At 43.9% G+C, this 14,242-nt stretch overlaps 4 non-coding genes across 4 annotated transcripts; 1 reads left to right on the top strand and 3 right to left on the bottom strand.

Annotated features, from left to right (window-relative positions):
• Positions 1-9,650: 9,650 nt before the first annotated feature.
• On the bottom strand, positions 9,651-9,722 carry TRNAE-UUC (transfer RNA glutamic acid (anticodon UUC)). Its single transcript has one exon. It is a non-coding gene; the product is annotated as a tRNA-Glu (tRNA).
• A 202-nt stretch (positions 9,723-9,924) lies between these two features.
• Positions 9,925-9,997, top strand: TRNAM-CAU (transfer RNA methionine (anticodon CAU)). The gene has a single exon. It is a non-coding gene; the product is annotated as a tRNA-Met (tRNA).
• Positions 9,998-10,580: 583 nt separating this feature from the next.
• TRNAE-UUC (transfer RNA glutamic acid (anticodon UUC)) lies at positions 10,581-10,652 on the bottom strand. Its single transcript has one exon. It is a non-coding gene; the product is annotated as a tRNA-Glu (tRNA).
• A 578-nt stretch (positions 10,653-11,230) lies between these two features.
• On the bottom strand, positions 11,231-11,302 carry TRNAH-GUG (transfer RNA histidin (anticodon GUG)). The gene has a single exon. It is a non-coding gene; the product is annotated as a tRNA-His (tRNA).
• Positions 11,303-14,242: the final 2,940 nt, after the last annotated feature.

Raw genomic sequence — 14,242 nt, 5'->3', positions numbered from 1 at the left:
GAGCCTGTGCTGTATGTTGTACCATGGTGCTGAGTATGTATTGTCTTATTTATTGAGCTGTGCTGCGTCACAGTTTATGTATGCCTGACGACGACTGATTGTAATAAAGATATATTTAATAAAAAAAAATGAGGTGTGATTGTTGTTAAATGAAAGCGTAAAATGAGGAAACCTCAAGCATGCTCAAGTTGATCCAAACCCGAACTTTTGGATAAACTTGGATATAGTGATTGGTTGTATCTATGTTTTCCAGACAACCTTAGAGCTTTATCTAAGTTCAGCAGCCCCAGCTAATCAAATACTGAACGTTCGGGTTTGGATCGTCTCAAACCCGGTTCGCTCATTTCTAATGGAAGCTTTTCCTCTTCTTCCTATGCACTGGGCAGTTTGCGATCAAGGGTGAGTCCTGCTTTGTAGAGATGACCACCTTCCAGTAACTCTTAGATGTCTTAATAGATGCAAAAGTGTTTTAGAACATCCCTGTAAAAAATGACTGCTTGCTCACGATCTTTGTTATTCAGTAGCTTTGCCTAAGGACCATTTTTTTGCCAAACACATCCAGGCTCATATTTTCCTGTCAGCCTTACTCAGCTTGAGAACAACAATCTTGCCTCATCTGATGTGGGTGGCATTGCTTGGCACCCTATGCAAACTTTGAAGGAAGATGGTGATGCCAAATCCTGGGAACTGCCCCCACTTCCTCCTGTCTGAAGCAGCTGCAATTGACAAGCTGGCTTTTGGGAGGAGGAGAAGTTTGCAAGGGTGGCTTTCAGGGATGTTTTGTGGCTTTGCTCAGGTTCTGTCAGCAGGCATCGTCCCTGCCGGATGCCAGCACAAAGAGAGAGCGAAGAATCACGGGGGTTGGGGTGGCCTTGACACAGTCATGCAGCTTCCAAGCTCAGCACAGCCACTCACTATCCTGCCTGTCATCCAGGGCACCCCCTCTACACAGTTAATAAACCCCCAGGTGACATGCAGGAGGATGTAAAGGGAGACAGCAGTACGGCCTCTCTCTTCTCTTCTCCTCTGCTAGATAGAGTACGTAGACCTTGCTTACGGTTGCTTTGCTTTATCCGAGTCAGTTCCTTTGTCTTAGGATACCACCCTGCACTGTTAAGAGAGGTTCATGGTGTGGGCTGGGGTGATCTCTGACTTCTCCTCCTTTCGGGGCTTTATACCAGGGTCGTATTTACCACTAGGCACCCTTGGTCTGGCAGCACTTAGCAGGGGGGCAGCACCAGGGAGCAGGGGGAAGGAAACCACCTTTTTTTTTTGTTTGTTTGTTTTAAATTTTTTAGTCTCCCACCTCCTGTTAAGACTTGCCAGTAAATCTGATGTCTTTTTGAGGGGGGTAGTGGGGGAGGTATGGTCAGGTCTGGTGTGGTGGTGTTGTTCAGGTCTATTATGGCAGTGAGGCCTGGAGCTATTAACTACCAATCTACCTACCAAGCTGAAACCATGCTCCCCAAGATGGGGCGTCTTCAAATTTAGTGCCTAGGGCAGCAGCAGCTGTGAATACGGCCCTGCTTAACACTGCATAGTGTCTGTAGTTATAGCTTGTAAGTGAAAAGTCTCTGGGTTCTCCATACATGTTTGCCTCTAACCACTAAAACAACTCAACTGGACTGTCCCCTAGGGGCTGTATGTGTCTCTATAAAGAACAGGAATAGGTAGAAAAGAACGAGTATCTCCTATTGATCAGTACAGACCATGTTGTACAAAAACAGTAACCCTTTAGTGACTACAGCTGTGCAACATATAACAGAGCCTAAACACAACACTGGCACCTTGTGGTGAAACTAAAGAATGCACTTTTATCACCACTGAAGGGATAACTTTCCGACCGGTGCCTAAAACACTTAACTGTGGGACAGGGTTGGGGCAGCAGCTAGTTCCGGTACATAGGACGGGGCTGCTGTGTTATGACGACATCGGGTGGGCGGGGTTGGTGTTTGGGGGTCTTGGGGTGGGGGGATGTTCTCACTGGGGACTCCTTTAAGGGCCAGGGGGGGGCAGTGGCGGTGGCTAGCGTTCTGCACATAGAACGGGGCTACTGAGTTACTTGTGATGACATCGGGTGGCCCTAGGGGATTTTGAGGGTCTTTTTGGGGGAGGGTATTTTTGAGCTACAGGGCTCCTGTCAGGTTGGGGGGAGGCACAGTAGCTAAATTTAGTGATTAAACCACAGGAAAGGTCCCAGCTATTCTTACCATGTAATTTACATGTACTGCACCCCCCTGCTGGACACTTCATGTAAATACAACTGAATCCTGACGTCACATTTTTTTTTTATGAAGCCTGCCTGAACTACTAAATTAAGGGAAATAGCACTATATATGCATATCCCATAATTAGTTTACATTAGAAACTTGTCTAACTTTGCTTATGTAATAACATATTAAAAAATATATTATGGTCAGAGTTCTCCTTTAAGCATAGTTAAAGAGGTACTTCAGGTGGGGGGGCTACTTTTTTTCACTATGGCCAAGGAGGGGGTGGATAAAAGCAACGATGTCCACTTACCACCCTGTTTCCAGCGCTGGGTCCCACATCACGCTGTTCCAGTCTGAAGACACTTCCTGGTCTAAGACACGGCTTGAAATGTGACATTTCAAGCCCCCTCAGCCATTCAGCAGCAGAGCAAGACCCCACTACAGCCGCTGAAAGGCTAAGCGGACTTGAAATATCACATCTCAAGCTGCGTCGTAGACCAGGAAGCGGCTGGAGTCAAGACCAGTGCTAGAGCCAGGGAGGTAAATGGACATTATTGCTTTCATCCACCCTCATCCTCATCCATAGTGAAAAAAGCCCTCCCACTCAGAGTGCCCCTTTAAGACACCATGTTAAATAAATTTATGTGGAGTTGTGCTTAGGACACACGGGAAGGGGGTATGGGGTGCCAATTTGAATCTATGCCCCGGGTGCAGGATAGCCTAGCTACACGTCTGCTTGCATCCCAGTCAGGCCAATTCAGCAGATTATGGCTCCATTTAAACAGAAACTATCATCGGTTGATCATTGTATTTCAACATGTTGACAAATCATGGGCCACCGACCACGCATTGCTATGTGTAATAGCAATGTGCGGGCAACGGCTGATAAACATGTAAAAAAAAATAATACACTTTAAACCTTTGATGACCAGGCCAATCTTCATTTTTTCCCTCCTTGTGTTTGAAAGTCTATAGTGCTTGCATTTATTCCCATACAGGCCCACATGAGCCCTTATTTTTTGCGACACCAATTGTACTTTGAAAAGGCAGACTTAATTTTTCCCATAAAATATGCTGCAAAACTGGGGGGGGGGGGCTTGGGGGGGGGGGAATTACTTCCGCTGTGAAATTGAGAAAGAAAAGCAACTAATCCTTTAAGATTACCCAAGGAGATCGAACAAAGCTTCAGTGGGTTACATCGGCTGTAACTGCTCTTTGCCACCACTGGGGATAGTCTAGACAGCTAAAGGACTTCCTAAAGAATACTTCTAAACAATGCAGTTGCCTCAGACGTAGCCAGGTTAGGTCCCTTGGGTGGTAGTTGCCCTTAGGGTTTTAACAGGCCATCCTTTTGTAGGCTGGAACTTGTAAGAAAAGGGCCAGGTCCTGAGGTAAACTTTATTTTTAGGAACACTATAAGGATTTACTACTACATTAGAACCAGAACTTACTAGGCTTTCCTATATATAGGGTTACAACTGGACTAACCTCCATTGGAGGAGGATAGAGGGAGAAAGTCGGGGATAAACCCAGCCCTCGCCGAGGACCCCTCTACAAAGTGCAGGGCAGTATCCTGAAATCAAGAGGAACTAGCCTGGATAGGACAAAGTTACCAGAGGGTCTACATATCCTATCTCGCAGCACACTTAGCTTCACCCAGGTAACCACGGCTGGGGCTTGTATCATCCTATTAGGACGGGAAACTCAACACTGTAGAGCAGAAGGTGGTCAGACACTAGTCTTAACATGGATACAAGTAAACATCTCAAGGTCTCAAGTATCTCTCAAAAATTTCGGCAGAGCACAATGACTACATTGTGTTGGGACTCCCTTGACAAACTCTTCTCCTCTACGATGCTTCACTCTATTCTCAAGTTCTCAAGCACCACTACAACTACCTCTATTACTTTCTACTCTCTCAAGTATCTCCCCAGCACAAGCCAAGCTAAGCACTAAAGTCTGTATAAGGATTATCTACTTGCTGCCAAAGTGTTTTATACTATTCAGAGACTGCACAGTAAAGCTGTTCTATTTTTATTACTGGGACTCAGTCATCTTTTCATCCTCACCAGCACCTTGGTTTATTTTTCCCCTTTCTGTGGGTGGGGGTACCGATACTCCAGGTGGGTCAATTGCCACTCAGAACTACCGTGACAAGAGCCCAAGGGACCCATCATAACCCAGCAGGTCACCGACCATTTTGGGGAACAGTACAGCCAACCACAATAAAAAGCAGGTACCAACATCCCACCTGTGTGCTGGATTAGCACTGGCATCACAACAATACCATCCCTGGCTGAGCTGTACAACAGAACCGACCAACCACCATAGGAGTGGCGTCACCAGTAACAACTTAGCATGTCACTGTTCGAGTATCACACATAGAAACTTTTAGTATGTTCTGTCATGTACTTCATTAAACAGCATAAACATACTGTATTACCATTAAAGTAACAGCAATCAAATAACAAAGAGCTCCCAGTTTTATGACCAATTCTTGTGGCAATTACAAAAGTGACTAACTGGAATGACTTACTGGAATGAAATGAGTCAAGGACTCATGTCAATCAACTCAAAGGGTTACTTTGTAAAGACAGACGGCTTCCCCCATTGGGTATGGTAGAGAATATACAGTACACAGGGAAATGGTTCCCTGCTCTGCATTAATAGTGTTTTGTGGCAGGGGACGTGATCGACAACAGCAGGGCTTAGACAGTCCAGGGGTACTCTAGAGGGAAAAAAAATTGTTTTCAGGTCAACTGGTGTCAGAAATTTATATAGATTTGTAATTTACTTTCATTCAAAAATCTCAAGTCTTCCAGTACTTATCAGCTGCTGTTTGTCCTGCAAAAAGTGGTGTATTCTCTCCAGTCTGACACAGTGCTCTCTGCTGCCGTCTCTGTCCATGTCAGGAACTGTCCAGAGCAGGAAAGGTTTTTTATGGTGACTTGTCGCTGCTCTAGACAGTTCCTGAAACAGAGGTGGCAGCAGAGAGCACCATATCAGGCAAGAAACAATACACCACTTTCAAGAGGACATACAGCAGATGAAAAGTACTGGAGAGCTTGAGATTTTTAAATGGAAGTAAATACAAATCTGTATAACCTTCTAACACCAATTGATTTGACTTTTTTTCCCAATCGAGTACCCCTTTAAGTTCCCAACACAAATGTTGGTAGCAGCAGAGGGGCCTTTGCGACCCCTTACTGCAAACACTCAAGGGAAGTACATACATAAAGAAAAAGTGTGCAAAGTAATATAACTTTATTAAAGCAATGTATTAATTAAAAAATGGATAAAAAACGGATGGAAAAAAATGGATGTACAGTATAATTGTGCATTAGTTTTTCTATTGAATAACATTGTAAAAATAACGGATCAAAACGGATCCGGTTTTTTTTACGTACACAAAAATGTAGTCGACCTCATTTCTGTGTCCGTTAATAAGAAAACAGATCCGTTTTGATCCGTTTTTCTAATAATGGAATTCAATGGAAAAATGGATGCACACAAATGCATTAGTTTTTTCCATCCGTTTTTTGCAAAAAACGGATTGCAAAAACATAGTGTGAACCCAGCCTTAGCGCGTTCTCTCCCTGCTCTATTATGGCCTGACTGAGATGATCTCATAATACAAGTCTATAAGACCAGCTTGCTGCTACAGGTAGAGACATGTGTGACTTTGTGCATCTTCTCTCTGCTCGGTTTGTCGGGGTTTGTACACTCATGTTCCTAGGACATTTCAAAAGTTGTGTTTTGTTTTTTTTGTTTTTTTTTACACCTGCCAAATCCTGTTCATACTTAAAAGTGTCACTGTTGTTATAACTTTCAAAATCTAAGGTAGGAATATCGGTGAGCCCGATAAAAAGATATTGAACAAAAGATTATTTGTGGCAAGGCTTCTAATTCAAAATCTAAATCAATAGTAGATGTCATATAAAGCAAGATTGCAATTTACATTCTTTTTTTCTTTTTCTTTTTTTTAAGTTATCCTGAAAAACACAGCACTTCCTGTGTTCTGATTTATTTTTGTTTTTTCAAACAGTCTAAACACAGGAAGTCCCGTGTTTCTCAGGCCATCTGAGCGCTCACAGAGAAGGCAATCATGTGATTGATGGACACATTGAGATGTAACACTCTGTACTGGCCGTAATTCCTGCCAGAATTTTTTGAGACCAGCACAAAACTAAAAAGCTTCAGGAGATTGGACCTGGATACAAGTAAGTACAGCTTTGTTTTACAGCATGATAAAAAAAAAATAGTAAATGTATATTGCAAACTTGCTTTATATCACATCTACTGTTGATTTGGATTGTGATTTTATTTGTTAGTGAATTCTTTGTTACATGTTACAGATGTCTTTTATGTCACATTTAGGGTGCCTTCACACGTACCGGATCCACAGCGGATCTCATTTCTGCGGATTCGAAGCGAGAACCGCTGCGGATCCAGTATCAATTCACCCCTATGATAGCACATATTCGCAGCGGGATTGACATCCCACTGTGAATATGTGCTTTAACTCCCTGGTGCCGTCGCATCCCCGACGCATCCCCCCATCCCGGCCACATCCCCCCATCAGCCCACCGCCGAGACCATACAGTACCTGGTCGGCGGCGCGGCTACAGTGAGGCTGCCGGCTCCGGTCCCACTCAGATCAGCTGAGCAGGACCGGAGCCTCACTGCAGGCGCGCCGCCGAGCAGGTAATGTATGCTCGCGGCAGCGGGCCGGAGATGGGCTGATGGGGGGATGTGCCGCCGCCGGGGATGGGGGATGCGACGGCGGGGCTGCGGGCACCATGGAGTTAGGGGTGAATTGATACCGGATCCGCAGCTGTTCTCGCTTCGAATCCGCAGAAGTGAGATCCGCTGTGGATCCGGTAGGTGTGAAGGCACCCTTAACACATCTTTTATGTTAACATAAAACCTGTTGTCGTCTTCACGCGCGGAAAGGAAATGTGCTGCCAACAATGTGCAGAGAGGTTTGAATGAAACATTGCAAGAATGATCATTTGTTTCAATAATTGAATAGTGGTTGATAAAGTCTATGTCCAGCTTGTGTATATAGATTATAATAACACAATAATAGACATTACAAGGACTCCCAGTCGTCCATGGACCATCTGACAGCTGACTGTAGGGATGGCAGCTGCGGCTATGGTCAGTCTTACTGCTGAGCTAAATATAAAGTGTAGTGGCTATTTACTGACATCGGGTCACTTTAGAATGTATGAAAGACCCCATGAGAACAGCTGACCTTTCCCAATAAATATACACGTTTCTTTTGTAATTGTAATAATACTGCCCCCTATAGATTTTAAGAAGTCTTTGCAGTGTTACGTAAGGTATTGAAGGAACTAATCTGGAAAATCCTGTCACAACGTTGTGGTGGTTTCTAGTGGCCCATGTATATTTTATTGTTAGCAAATAATACTGGGACCCAACAATTGACACAGATGGAGATGTTAAAGGAGAACTCCCGCCAAAATCTATTTTTTATATATTATTACATAAGCAAAGTTCGACAAATTCCTAATGTACAATAATTATGGGAAATACATATATAGTGCTATTTCCTTCCATTTAGTAGATCAGGCTGGGTTCAATTTCTCTAAAAAAAAAAGTGACATGATGACCCGGTCTATATAAGGGCAGTTAAGGTAGAAATTACGTAAAAAAATAACAAGGCCCTTCCTGTGCTTTCAGCACAAAATTCAGCTATCGGCCCCCCATACCCCCACCCCCCTGCTCGCCTGCCCAAGCCCCTAGGGCCGCCCGATCACTCCAGAAGTACTAGCCCCGTCCTGTGCAGCGGGGTGAATGATATCTGGCCCCCTATCAGACTTGTCCCCCACCCCCACTTTGACAGAAGCCGTAGTGCAACCACCCCCGGGCCGCCCGATCGCACCTGAATTACCAGCTGTGCTACTACTCCCATCCCTACTGCTACTACTACCCCCAGTCCTACAGCTATTACTATCCCCAGCCCTACTGCTACTACTACTCCCATCCCTACTGTTACTACTACTCCCAGCCCAACAGCTTCTATGCCCAGCCCTACAGCTACTACTACTCCCATCCCTACTGCTGCTACTACTACTCTCAGCCCTACAGCTACTGCCCCCAGCCCTACTGCTACTACTATCTCCAGCCCTACTGCTACTACTACTTCCATCCTTACTGTTGCTACTACTACTCCCATCCCTACTGCTACTACTAATCCCATCCCTACAGCTACTACCCCCATCCCTACAGCTACTACTACTCGCACCCCTACAGCTACTACTACTCCCAGCCCTACAGCTACTACTACTCCCAGCCCTACTGCTGCTACTACTTCCAGCCCTACTGCTGCTACTACTCCTATCCCTACTGCTGTTGCTACTACTACTACCAGCCCTACTGCTACAACTACCCCCAGCTCTACCGCTGCTACTACCCCCAGCTCTACAGCTGCAACTACCCCCAGCTCTACAGCTGCAACTACCCCCAGCTCTACAGCTGCAACTACCCCCAGCTCTACAGCTGCTACTACCCCCAGCTCTACAGCTGCTACTACCCCCAGCTCTACAGCTGCTACTACTTTCAGCCCTACAGCTGCTACTACTTTCAGCCCTACTGCTACTACAACCCCCAGCCCTACAGCTACTACTACTTCCAGCCCTACAGCTACTACTACACCCAACCCTACAGCTACTTCTACTACCAACCCTACTGCTAATTCTACTACACCCAACCCTACAGCTACTACTACTCCCAGCTCTACAGCTACTACCCCCAGCTCTACAGCTACTATTACTCCCAGCCCTAATGCTACTACTACTACTCCCAGCCCAATTACTACTAAGGTGTGTGTGTGCGTGTGTGCGTGTGTGTCCGTGTGTGTGCGTGTATGCGTGCGTGCGTGTAGGGGGTCCACTCTTGGGGTATGTGCACACTGAGGAAAAGGCGAGGAATTCAGCTTGAAATTCAGCTTGAAATTCCTCCCGTAAAATATGTACAGAGCAAAGTCCCATTGTGTTCAATGGGTTTTCTGCTCTGTTGTTCACACTGCAGAGTTTCCTAGCAGAATTTTCTGCTGTAGATCTGCTAGAGGAATCCTATAGAAGTCAATGGGGGGCTTAAATTCTGCTTGAATTCTGCCTGAAAACTTTCTGCTTCAATTCCTCGAGAATTCCTCAGTGTGCACATACCCTTGAGGTCTTTGCACTGGGTCCAGCAGTTTTTTTTTAAATGGCCCTGGCCTGGTGTGAACTGTATGCTCAGCTATCACCTCTGGTAAAATGAAAGAGGAGCTGTGATTGGTTGCTGTGGGCAGTTTACACCAGTGTACTTTACACCCTCTCATGAATCTCCCTCTAAGTGTTTTAAATTCTGTGTAAATGTATGTACTATTTCCGGCTGTGTCCTCATTATTTAAAAAAAAAAAAGTGAACCTTCCCATACCGGGAGTCGAACCCGGGCCGCCTGGGTGAAAACCAGGAATCCTAACCGCTAGACCATATGGGAACAGGCATGATGCTGAACTGAAAATTTTGCTGCTAGAGTGTACTGAGAGGCATGTGTCTCTGACTATTTCCCTCTTTGACCTGAGGCTGTTCAGCTGTTACAAAAGAAAAAACTCCCAGCAGTGCCCTCCCCCCCTCCCTTCCTCCAGCACAGAGGGACAGAGATCGCACAGAGGGACGGTACAAATCCTTTCATGCAAGCTGCCTCGTTAGCGCAGTAGGTAGCGCGTCAGTCTCATAATCTGAAGGTCGTGAGTTCGATCCTCACACGGGGCACAAGTTTTATTCTTGACCACAAACATAGAAATCCTATTTCTAATGCGACAGCTATGTGAGATATTCAGTCTTATGCGTGCAGTCGTGGATTTGTTGCTGCTACAGTTATATTCAATACAATTAACAAAAGCCATGTCATTATCATGAGACAGTTGACTTACAGTGTAAAAAAAAAAAACTTCTTTGTAAGGCTAGGTGTTCACACTGCGTTTTTGTGTTTTTACATCCGTTTTGATCAGTTTTTTCCATTGACTTCTATTATAGAAAAAAAAAACTGATCAAAATGGACGCGGTTTTTTTTTTTTGCTTTTTTTTTTTTACGGCCACAAAAACAGTACTTTTATGTCCGTCAAAAAAAAAACGGATCCGTAATAATGGAAGTCAATGTAAAAACGGATCGAAACGGATGCACACAAATGCATCCGTTTTTCATCTTTTTTTGCAAAAAACGGATGAAAAAAAAAAAACGATTGCAAAAACGCAGTGTGAACCTAGCCTAAAATGTATAAAAGAAGCTGTATCTACTGTTTCTTAAAATTGCACGAGACCCAAATAATAGATGAGGAGGGGAGAAAAATAGTCATTCCCATACCGGGAGTCGAACCCGGGCCGCCTGGGTGAAAACCAGGAATCCTAACCGCTAGACCATATGGGACTGCTTAAGAAACAAGCTGAGATATCCAATACAGATGAATAAGATAGAGGAGGGAAATCACATGGGGCATTCTAGCCAATCAGGTGGCTGCTGGGGGAGTGACACTTAGAGCTCACCAGGAAGAGCTGTACTCACACAGTGCACGATCAGTATATATATATACTGTTATAATATTCTGCCTGGAAACCATATTATTGAAGGGCTTATCTCGGACTACAAGAACATAGCTGATTTCTTCCAAAAACAGAACCAACCCTGTCCTCAGCTTGTGTGTGGTATTGTAACTCTGCTCCTTTCACGTCAATACAATTGAGCTGCAATACCACACACAAACTGGGGACAAAAGGTATTTTAACCCTTTTATTTACTAGCAATGTGTACGTACCGCAAGGTAAGTGAATGAATGCATTGTGTGGATATGGGACGTAATTACAATAATGCGATGACCGTTAACAAAGGAAGCTTTCCTAACCCGTCGTACTACAAATTTCAGCTGAACCAGCCTGGTTGGTTTTCTCGTATGACAGGGTTATTTCTGCTTTATTTCCACTTTAGATTATAAAAAAAAATAATAAAAATGCCGTGACCCGGATTCGAACCGGGGTTGCTGCGGCCACAACGCAGAGTACTAACCACTATACGATCACGGCTGGCTGGTTAAAATGTGGAGTGAAGGGCTTCTAAGGTTTTTCCAGTGACCTAAGACAATGTGGGAAAGTTATCAAACTGCTGTAAAATAGTATTGTCTTAGTTGCCCTTAGCAACCAATCAGATTCCACTTTTCATTCATCACAGGTCCTTTGAAAAATGAAAGGTGGAATCTAATTGGTTTCTAGGGGCAATTCTACTTTTACACCAGTTTGATAAATCTACCCCAATATGTCTGTTCACAGTGGCTGCTGGCATGAGGAGAGGGCATTAAAAAGCCCATCGACCTCTACTGTAGATGGCTGTCAACTGCAAATCCAGACCAAAATCAATGCGGGAGAGTAATCAATCATGGTGTAACGTGAAATTGGCTCAGTTGCCCCTAGCAACCAATCAGATTCCAAAGAGTCTGTGAGGAATGAAAAGTGGAATCACTTTTTCACTTAAACCCCTAGATGACCCTGGCCATACAGTTACGTCATGGATGTCTGTCACCAGATGACCCTGGATGTAACTGTACGTCATAGGTCTCTAAGGAGCTATAAATAGAGCGCTCCGGAGCGGAGTGCGCTTCATAGCAGGTGGGGGCCGTCTGCAGTCGGGCCCTCACCGTTAATGACAGGCCGCACCGATAGCGCTGCAGCCTGTCATTAACCCCTTTAACGCTGCTATCGTGGTGGGATTGCGGCATTTAAGTGTAAGTGACAGGAGCAGCTCCTGTCACTTACCAATCGGGACCCCCGCAGTGTGACTTCAGGGGTCCCGATCGCTTTCACGGACCGCCGTAAGTCTCTTACCTTCCTCCATGTGGTCTGATCAGCGCTCTGCTGATTGAGTCGGCCTCAGGCAGGCTTAATCAGCAGAGTGCCTATAACATTGATCAATGCTATGCCTATGGCATAGTATTGTACAGTGTATGCAATCTAAAGATTGCATGTAAAAGTTCCCCAGGGGGACTTAAATATGTATTTAAAAAAAAGTAAAAATGTGTTTAAAAATACCCCAAAGCCCCTCCCCCAGTAAAGATTAAACCCCCCTTTCCCATTATATACATAAAACATATAAAAATAATTGAATAAATAAACATATTATATACCGTAGCATGCGTAATTGTCCGATCTATTGAAATATAACAATTGTCATCCCGTAGGGAAAACGGCATAAACAAAAAGAGGGGAAAAAGTGCCAAGATTACCGATTTTTTTTGTTACATTATATATAAAAAAAAATTAATAAAAAGAGATCAAAATGTCCAAGCTACACAAATATGGTATTAGTAAAAAGTAGAGATCATGGCGCAAAAAAATGACACCCCATACAGCCCCGTAGGTGAAAAAACTAAAACCATTATAGGAGTCACAATAGGGCCATTTTGTTAATAATTAATTGCAAAAAAAAAAAAAAAGGATTTAAAAAAAAAAAGATAGAACATTAGAGAATCTGTGTAAACCGAAGGAACCCCCCAAAATTACATATATGCATATTGCATTCTTTTTTCAAATTTCACCAATTTATATCTTCATAAATAATATTTTTGGGGTTCCATCATACATGTTATGGTAGAATAAAAGGCACCATTACATAGTACACCAGTTCCTGAAAAAAACACAAGCCCTTACGTGGCCCTGTAGATAAAAAATGAAAGTGCTAGAGCTCTTAGAAGGGGAGGAGGTAAAAAGTAAAACGCAAAAATTGGCGCAATCCACTGGGTCATTTTGGGCCTGGTCCTCAAAGGGTAAAACCATGTTTGATGAATCTTCCCCTATGTGTCTGAACGTGGGTAGGTTACCTTGTAAGCAGGTCTTTGTATCATTACTTACACAGTGGTATGAGTAATATTGCACTTACATCTAGCAGCGTGAGCACCTGGATTAGAAAAAAAGAACATTAACCTAAATAAGAAGTGCAAAGTAAATTATTTTCATGTATTGCCATGTACAGGATATATACCAAGTAGTATGTTATACCTACCTATTTCCTGGGGTTTCTACCCCCAGCCGACTCTCCAAAGTTGGGGTAGAACCTATCAAAAGCAAGAAGTCGATGCCGTGACCCGGATTCCAACTGGGATTATTGCGGCCACAACGCAGAGTACTAACCACTATACGATCACGGCAGCACCGAGGAGCCAGGTAGGAGTTGAACTTACAATCTGATACGTAGTCAGACGCGTTATCCATTGCGCCACTGGCCCTGAGCTTGGCCCACTGTGCCAGTATCCGCTGGTCACATTGGCTATTGGCAAGGATTTGGCAGTAGATTTTAATATATGTATTCTGCCATGTAAACCCACAGCGGTTATACAACAGAAGGAGCATGCTCAGATTTCAATGCAGAAATGCATGTGGATAAGGTATTAAAACCCCTTCAACCTGTACTGTACATGGTTGCAGATGTGCCAGGTGCAAATCCAGAGCAAAATCAACTGTCTGAACCTGGATAGGCTGCTGTATAAATAGGTCTTTGTATCATTACTCCCACAGTGGTACGGCCCATATAGCTTTTACATCTAAGGGCTCCAGCAGCTGGATAAAACTAAATATATACAGAGGTCAACATTTTACAGGCACAGTACTATGCAAAATGTATACCATATACATTACGTTATATTTCTGCAATAGATCAGGATCAGCGGCTATCACTGAAGGAAGCTGCTGTTGGCAGTACACTTTTCCTGCAGTGGCCACTGCTGGACAAATGGAGTATTACATGTCATCATTCACATGAATACATGGATGGGCTAGTTCTACCATAGTGTGATACCAAGTAAGGGACCTCCTAAAGGGGGAATCCAGTAGGAAAAATTGAAATAAACTGGTTTTAGAAAGTTATATAGATTTGTAAATTACTTTTTTTTTTTTAAATGTAAAGTCCTCTAGTACTTATCAGCTGCTGTATGTAAATTCCTGTTATGAACAGAGGTGGCAGCAGAGAGCACTGTG

The sequence above is a fragment of the Dendropsophus ebraccatus genome, chromosome 1 (assembly GCF_027789765.1).
Source record: "Dendropsophus ebraccatus isolate aDenEbr1 chromosome 1, aDenEbr1.pat, whole genome shotgun sequence".
Lineage (NCBI taxonomy): Eukaryota > Metazoa > Chordata > Amphibia > Anura > Hylidae > Dendropsophus > Dendropsophus ebraccatus.
Note: the sequence above shows the minus strand (reverse complement) of the source record. Positions and strands in the feature narration are given on the sequence as shown.